Raw genomic sequence first — 8683 nt, forward strand, 5'->3', positions numbered from 1 at the left:
AGAAAAAAAAGTTTCACAGTTATTAGAGAATCACAAGATGAATGTGTAAAGAAAGAACTAACAGCATTCTATTCTCTAATAATGACGGTAAAACTGATGGTATAAGCTAGGGCTTGGGGGGCACTACTGACATTCAGAACCAAAAATGTTTTGTTGTAGGGGCTGTCATGTATATTACAGGATGTTCAGCAGCATCCCTGGCCTGTCTGCACTGGATGCTAGTAGCACCTATCCAGCAGTGATAATCACAAATGTCTCCAAACATTGTCAAATGTTCTCTGAAAGGGCAAAATCACTCCCAAGTAAGAACCACTGATAAAAACATCTCAGATTATGTATCTTCAGATGGCAATATCTTAGATTCATTTTCTCAAACTTAAGAACTAATGAGTGCTGCAAACAGTTTGGGAGCTCTTCAGAAAGTTCAACATAGAACTACCATATGACCCAGCAATTCCACTCCTAGGTATATATCCAAAAGATGTGAAAAGAAGTATTCAAAACAAGTACATGTGCATGCATGTTTACACTATCACTATTCACAACAGCCAAACAGTGGCAACAGCCCAAATATTGACCAAACTCTAGGGCTGTCTACATAAATAATGAAACATGGAATAGTATTCAGCTATAAAAAGGAATGAAGTACTGATACATGTTACAATGTTCATGAACCTCAAACCATTATGCTATGTGAAAGAAGCCATGCACAAAAGGCCACATGTTGTATGATTCCATTTATATGAAATATCCAAAATATATAAATCTTGAGAGACACATGGAGATTGGTGATTGCCAGGGGCTGGGTGGAGGGAGTAAAATGTAGACAGTGCTGAACAGGTTTAAAGTAACCGATTTTACTTTAGAATGATGGAGATATTTTGAAACTAGATAGAGGTGTCAGCTGTACAGCACTGTGAATGTACTGAATGACACTGTACTAACTATTCACTTTAAAATGGTTAATTTTATGTCATATAAATTTCACCTCAATAAATGATCTCTTAAAAGGATCAATGTACAAACAACAATATTTCTAAGACCAAAACAGAAATATGACATTCTCACCCAGTCAGGTCTTCAACAAGAAGGACTTCATCACACTCTATTTTACAAGAACCTGTTTTGCTAAAGAGATGTGTAACATATTCTTTTATCTTTTATAAAGTTGATACAGTTTATATGTAAATAAATGCAGAAGTGTAACACAAAGGTGACTAAAATAGAAAATAATGTAGAAATGGAAAAAAAAACATTGGACTAATTCTAATTGGTGTTTATGAAGCTAAAAATAAAATGCTTTGCTAGCAAAGATGATGACCGTCCTCTTTTCAACAAAACTATGAACTGCCAGTGTTTCTGGAAGTATTGCAGTTGGGAAGATAAAAAAAGGTCTGGAGATGGATGGTGGGGATGGTTGCACAACAAAGTGACTGTACCTAATGCCACTGAACTGTGCACCTAAATGTGGTTAATATGGTAAACTTCAGATTGGTATATTTTTACACATACCAAGAACTACAAGTGCAAGGAGAACCAGAAGAAATAATGAGTTAGAGGGCCTGGTTAGAGACATTTTTTAAAATGTGAAGCTTATCTTTACAAGGTGGATATGGCCCAGGTTTATGCATGATGAATGAAGAGCAATTAAATACATTCAAAGGATTACACGTACCTTCAAATAAAATACAGAATAAAAATGTATTTTCTATGTTTAAACTATGTTTTTATTTCTAACATACAAGCCAGATGATAAACATGATGACTATTTTTCTTGGTATATGAGGGTTAAGAGCTATGATTCTGTAGTCTGAGTGCCAGGATTCAAATCCTGCCTCTAACACTTATTAGCTCTGTGTCCTGGGGTCAGTCACCTCTCTTAGCCTCAGTTTCCTCATCTGGAAAATGGGGATGATGATAGCACCCATCTCAAAGAGTAGTTTTGAAGATTAAAGACAATGGACATAAACAATATTTTGGACAATGGACAATGTCCAACAATGGACAAGTAGGACATAAACACAATGTCCTACACAAAGTAAGTAAACAATGAACACTAGCTGCTGTCATCAGCACTACATATGAGCACAGCTACAGTTCATCCAATACAGATCCTTTTTCACACACAGCTTGCTACTTAGGGAGTTTCCAAGGACTGGGCATATTTCACAGTACTAAATGAACCACAATGGAGAGAGAGAAGGGACTTACACACTGCAGAATTTACCAAACGGATTTATAAAATTAAAGTGTTATACTATAAAAGAGAATACTTCCAATTCTTAGGAATAAAAGCAATACAAAAAGCCTATGAATCTAAAGAAGACTTTCATACATATCAAAATATGAAAAACTCAAGAGCTCATTCATGATATGATTTTTACTTAAAACATTTAGTGTTTAACTATATGCAACATGCCATATATACAGTAATGTATTTTAATTGGTAAAAACAGTACAAAGTATCATTACCTTCAAAAGGTTAATGATTTTCTATTTTTTCATCTCCTAAGTTAGTATCTGGTTAGAACCTGATATATAGTTAGATCATGTTCATGTTGTAATTAAAACATATCATTTTCAAATATCTATAGGAAATTTATGTACACATAAATAACCTTAAAAAACAAATCCTTCAAAATTATCTTAATCTGGATTAAGTATATGATTTTTTTTAACTTTTCAACCTTTTTACAAGGGACACAGTATCCCAATAACTCATAAAATTCTAATGAAATCATGAAACCCTTAGCTGTTTGGGTTTAACATTGTTTCTTATTTTCCAATCCATGTTGTGGTTATGTACTATTATTTCTCAGACTGATGCTAAATCCTTTGTGATCTCACTGTATTTCTAATTCCTTTACTCTGATTTGTAGAAAGTAATTAGGAACTCTCTCACATTCTTAAGGGCTTTCTCCAGTGGAAGATATACAAAGAGTCAACATTAACCTTAATTATATAAACAAGATTTTGAAAGCAAGATTTTCCCCAATTCAGAACAGTGAGGATAGAATTATCCTAAGTATCTCTTGCGGTATCTCCTAATTACATCATTCAAGTAAAACAGTTATTAAGTACTACCATGTGTATAAGGCAATAAAAAAAAATAGACCCACTAAGAAACTTAGTGGCTTACACTGAATGAATTTATAATCTACCTGGGGAGGCATGACATAAACCCATGAAAAACACATAAAATGAAAGGATAGCAGAGTAGAGCTTGAAAGGCTCTGAGCCTGATCAGATCTAGATTTGAATCATGGTTTCAACACCTATGCTAGATAGGATCTAGAAAAAGATAACCTCCTCAACCTCATCTATAAAATGGGGCCAATACTGACCTTGCAATTTCAAGTCTGCAAGAATAAATACAAGCACCGAATACAGTGCCTGGAACATTCATAGATACTCAATAACTGCTGTTATTATTACTATTACTATCATCTTTGAGCTGGAAGAGATTACTGAATCCAATTCTCATTTTATAGATAGGACACGAAACTATCACAAAACAGAATATAAATGTCAAATGAGTATAAAAAACAGGATATATGTCAAGTTCATGAGTAAGAAATCACATGAGTATTCAAGTAAGGCTTTCACAGGTGTACAGTGATTTGTGAAATGAATACTGCTTTTTACTGAAATTGAAAAAATAAAAGTACAATTGCTTCTCATTACTGACTTGCAAACATGGTTTCTGAACACAGATACTAAACACACAGTTTAGATGACAAGTATAATACAAAACAGAATGAACCCATGTCAAAGAAGTTCAACTCCAGCTTTTCACTTAGAACAGCAATATATTATTTTCTAAGCATGGGGCAGGAGGTGGTGTAAGTGGAATCTCCTAAATTCAACAGGTGAAGCTTCACTGAAAGATCATGAGTTCAAAACTTCCTTCTGTTGGCATGATGTAATTTTGCTCTGGGGCAAATTTAAGGCAATATTCAGGCTTTTCATTAAATACCACTTCACTAAACACATTGTAGCTGGTTAATTCTGAGCCATTATATGTCTTAATTTCTTCAAATGCACAAAAACCCATACAATTTGTTTGAACCATATAATTTACACTTTGAAGGATAGTAGGCTTACATGACAGAACAAGAAGGTCACCATTTTGTTAATCTCCACTAAAATTGTATTCAGTTTTTTTTTGTTGTTATTTCAACATTACCAATGACTGTCTTGTTGCTTTACTCATAAACACAAAGTCATCAGCTCTACAAACATAATTCTGTGAGGAGTGAAAAAATTATTTTTGCCCTAAAACTACATTTCGATGCTAATTTTTAAAGCCTCTTTCCTGCTTCTCCCATGAAACCTTTATCAACTTTTGGTACTATTTTAAAATTTCAATACTTTTTCACTTGGTCACCAGGCTTATATTCAGACTCTTTCAAAAAGTTTACATTTTTCTTCTTTTGACTTACACTAAGTAACGTCCCCACCAAAATCAGAAGGTAACACACAGTAGGTGATTTCTACTTTACTGAAAACAGTAAACGCAATCAATTCACCAAAACTACTGTTACGACACACTGAAAGTTAGTTAAAAGGCATAGCAGGAATTACCACACTATGTTTTGAAGATCTTCAAGGTGAGAAACCAATGAGTCTCTGGAGTTTTTGTTTTTTTGAAGAGAGTTGAAAACCTAACACGAAGATTCAAGGCCTATGGGAAAAGCAAGTAATAAAGCAAACATGCATTCAATTAGAAGGTTAATTTTATTTTTTCTCCCCTTTTTTCCCTGTCTACTTTGGAGTTTTTCAAAACAGGGGTAACTATCAATAGAGCACAAATTGAGGCCATAAACACGGGTTCTCCCTCTACAGGAAAGAGAGGTTCCCAAGATCTGAATTCAGTGGAGCAGAAACTCCAAGAGGAAGGAGATCACGCTCAGACCAAACTTTGCCAGACACCCGGGTAACCCGCGAGGAAGACGAAGAAGCCCGAGCCCCTCCGTGAGGGCTCGGGCCTCCAGTGGCACCTCCGCTGGGCAACGTGACTCAGGAAAGCACCGGGCTGGCCGCGGCCTAGCGCGGCCGTCTCCGCGAACCTCCGGGACTTGACTTCCCCGTCTTACCTGAAGACGGGCAGGGGTCCGCGGTCTGCACCCTGGTCTTTTTGCTGCGGTGACGCGGCAGCGGCGGCAGCTGCAGCAAAGGATCAGACTCGGTCGAGCTCTGGCTCCGCGAACCGGCGATGAATCAGCCCGATTCCATTCAAAAGAGTCGCCTGGGCCTCCGCTGCGAAGCACTTCCGGGTTCACTGCTCTACTTCGGCTTCCGTTCCCCCGACGGCCAATTGGAGACGTCTCTGGAGTCCTGCCGGCATCCCGGGAGGAGGTCCTGGGACAGTCAGCTGGGATGGCCCCCACTTCTCGGGTCCAGGCTGGGAGGGCGGGGTGGAATGGTGCAGCCCGCTCCTCCACCGCTCCTACACACTCTCTTTTATTTCCCTACGTTTTTGCGCCCCAGATCTGGCAAGCCCGCCTACCTAGTCCGGGAGGTGACTGTCTAGGAAATGGAACTGCAAGATCGCAGACATCGGAACCCCGTTCGCTTTGGTGTTCACCGCGCTCACCAGAAAAGAGAAAGAGAAGGAGGGGCGTAAAAAGAAGGGGAATCGGTCTGACGCTTTTTCTCAGTGCGGTCTGCCGACCTTGTTTTTACCGCTTTGCAAGGATTGGATTTCAAGTAAAACCAAAGTTACCAAATGTTAAAATCACCTACTTTAAGCTCAACTTAATTTGTAGGGCTTAAAGAATCATTTGCTGATGTTTCTCCTTGTAATTTGCATTAATAACAACGTTTTATCCATTATCTGCTCTCCGCTAGGTTTTAAGAGAGCGAAACCACCCAAAAATGAGTATTGAAAGTACTTGTTACACTTAGGTACAGGCTCTGTTTAAGGCAACATGTGTACCAAGTCCCACTCACTTGGTCAAATATATTACAAATAATAAGCCTTTTTAAAACATTCATAAACCAAGAATGCTTATGAAGTCTACTGGATAAATGGGAAGGTGGGATTATCACATCTGAATCCAAAACTATTTGAAAGACATGATTACACAGAATTTCCCTCTCAAAGGTACTCTATCTAAAAAATACATAGGTTATTTAAGCATAGGTAATATTAATTATATTTGGGTCCTTATCTTTATGTTTTCTCCAAAACCTATGTCTCTTTGTTTACATTTTTGGTGAATGAACCCATCCTTCAACCAGTTTTCCTAGTCTGACCTGAGAGTAGACACTTCCCTTTTATATCCTTGTTCCCCCTGGCCTCCCAACTAATGATATGTCAAAAATGTAAAATAGCTTTTCCAATCCACCACTTCCCATTCTCCATTCTCTCTTAACTCAGGCCTGCATCACTGCCCCCCCCCTCCCCCCGCCTCCCCAGAATATTGCAATAATCTCCTTGATCTCCTTGTCTCCAGCCTGCCTCCATTCAATCCATCCTCCATTGGAAAATATTTTTTTCTGCGATGTCTTTGCAATCATGCCCCTTCTTTGCTTAAAATTTCACCAGTGGCTCCCCATAACATCCAATCAAAAATTAAGAATCCTTCAACTTTCTTTGAAGCACTATTGCTCCACCCATACTAAAGTATTTAGCTGGAGAATGAGATGTCCATAGAGAGTTTCAAAAACTCTGACATATTCCTGAGAATCTAGAAGGAAATACGCATGCTTAGAATTATGTGCATGCCTAGGGCCATGTGATTGCTCAGGAAAGACCTGAGAAGGCCTTAAACTTTCACTTCTGGCTGACCTTGATGCTCTTATACAAGTAAGAAGTAAAGGCTAAGATACAGTTGTAAAGTCTTTGGCAGAGTGTAGAAGGCATGCCCCAACACACATAGTAAAACCCACATGGCAAAGAGTGGGAGACTATTAGTTGAAGATGCTTAAGGAAATCTCTGTCCAGTCATTGGATGACCACTAAGCTAACTAAGCAAGGATTTCAGTGCTCACACAGAACAAAGAGCAGTGACTTTAAGAAATGGATTCAGAAAAGTCACTAAACTAACAACTACCTGAAAAGTCACTACAACAAAAACCCTGGGGAGAGGATAGAATCTGATTTCCTGAATTGCCATATTTTATTTTTCAAAATATCCAGTTTTCAAAATAAAAAAAATTAATATGACACTTGCAAAGAAACAAGAATGTAATGCCCATACACAAGGGTCAAAGAATCAGTAGAAACTATCCTTAAGGAAGCTCATACTTTGGACTTACTAGATAAAGACTTTAAATGAGAAATTTTAAATATGTTCACAAAGTTAAAGGAAACCATGTGTAAAAAACTAGAGGAAAATATGAGGTGTGTTTCACCAAATACATAATACTAATAAAGAGATAGACCAAGTCATCGCAGGTTCGATTCCCAGTCAGGGCACGTGCCTGGGTTGCAGGCCACAGCCCCCAGTAACTGCACATTGATGTTCCTCTCTCTCTTTCTCCCTCCCTTCCCTCTCTAAAAAATAAATAAATAAATCTTAAAAAAAAACCTCACATTAAAAAAAATAAAAATAAAGAGATATAAATAATTTCTTAAAATATAAATAAAAATTCTGGAGTTGAAAAGTATAATAACCAGCCCTGGCTGGTGTAGCTCAGTGGATTGAGCGTGGGCTGCGAACCAAAGTGTTGCAGGTTCGATTCCCAGTCAGGGCACATGCCTGGGTTGCAGGCCATGATCCCCAGCAACCGCACATTGATGTTTTTCTCTCTCTCTATCTCCCTCCCTTCCCTCTCTAAAAATAAATAAATAAAATCTTAAAAAAAAACAACCTGGGGTCTTGACTCCTCTTTTAAAAAAAAAGAAAAAGAAAAGTATAATTATCAAAGTGAAAAATTCATTTGAGGGGCTTGACAGAGATTTCATCAGATTGAAGAAAGAATTTTTAAATTTGGATATAGGTCAGTTTTATTGCACTTTATTGCACTTTGCAGATTTTTTTTCAAATTGAATGTTTATGGCGACCGTATGTTGAATGAGTCTATCACTATCATTTTTTTCCAACAGCATTTGCTCTTCTAATGTCTCTGTGTGTCACATTTTGCTAAGTCTCACACTATTTCAAACTTTTTCACTATTATCATTCTTGTTATGGTGATTTATAATCAGTGATCTTTGATGCTACTGTTGTAATTGTTTGGGCACATGATGAACATTAACATATCAACATTAACAGGAGATTGGAGGTTAATGCCAACCTTTACTGATGATTTTGAGGGATTCAAGACTTCAGTAGAAGAAGCAGCAGCAGAGGTGGTGAATATGAATATAGCAAGAGAACTAGAATTAGAAGTGGAGCCTTAAGATGTGACTTAATTGCTGCAATTTCAGAATAAAACTTTAATGGATGAGGGGTTGCCTCATGGATGAGCAAAAAAAGTGATTTCTTAAGATGGAATCTACTCCTGGTGAAAACACTATAAAGATTGTTGAAATGACAACACGAAATTTAGAATATTATATACACCTAGTTGATAAAGCTGCAGGGTTTGAAAGGATTGACTCTGATTTTGAAGGAAGTTCTACTGTGGATCAAACAGCATCACATGCCATAGAGAAGTGATTTTCAATCTTTTTCATCTCATGGCACACAGAAACAAATTACTAAAATTCTGTGGCACACCAAATAATATATTT

General features: G+C 37.4%; 1 protein-coding gene across 1 annotated transcript in view; it reads right to left on the reverse strand.

Moving 5' to 3' along the window:
• The window catches only part of PSMD14 (proteasome 26S subunit, non-ATPase 14), a 96827-nt gene extending 91539 nt beyond the window's left edge, over positions 1-5288 (reverse strand). The window contains exon 1 of the mRNA XM_045855864.1: positions 5097-5288. The gene's annotated coding sequence lies outside the window, so the exon portion shown is untranslated. The remainder of the gene's footprint in view (positions 1-5096) is intronic.
• Between the last annotated feature and the right edge of the window lie 3395 nt (positions 5289-8683).

The sequence above is a fragment of the Phyllostomus hastatus genome, unplaced genomic scaffold (genome assembly GCF_019186645.2).
Source record: "Phyllostomus hastatus isolate PE091 unplaced genomic scaffold, TTU_PhHast_1.1 phas_contig_1, whole genome shotgun sequence".
NCBI classification, from domain to species: domain Eukaryota; kingdom Metazoa; phylum Chordata; class Mammalia; order Chiroptera; family Phyllostomidae; genus Phyllostomus; species Phyllostomus hastatus.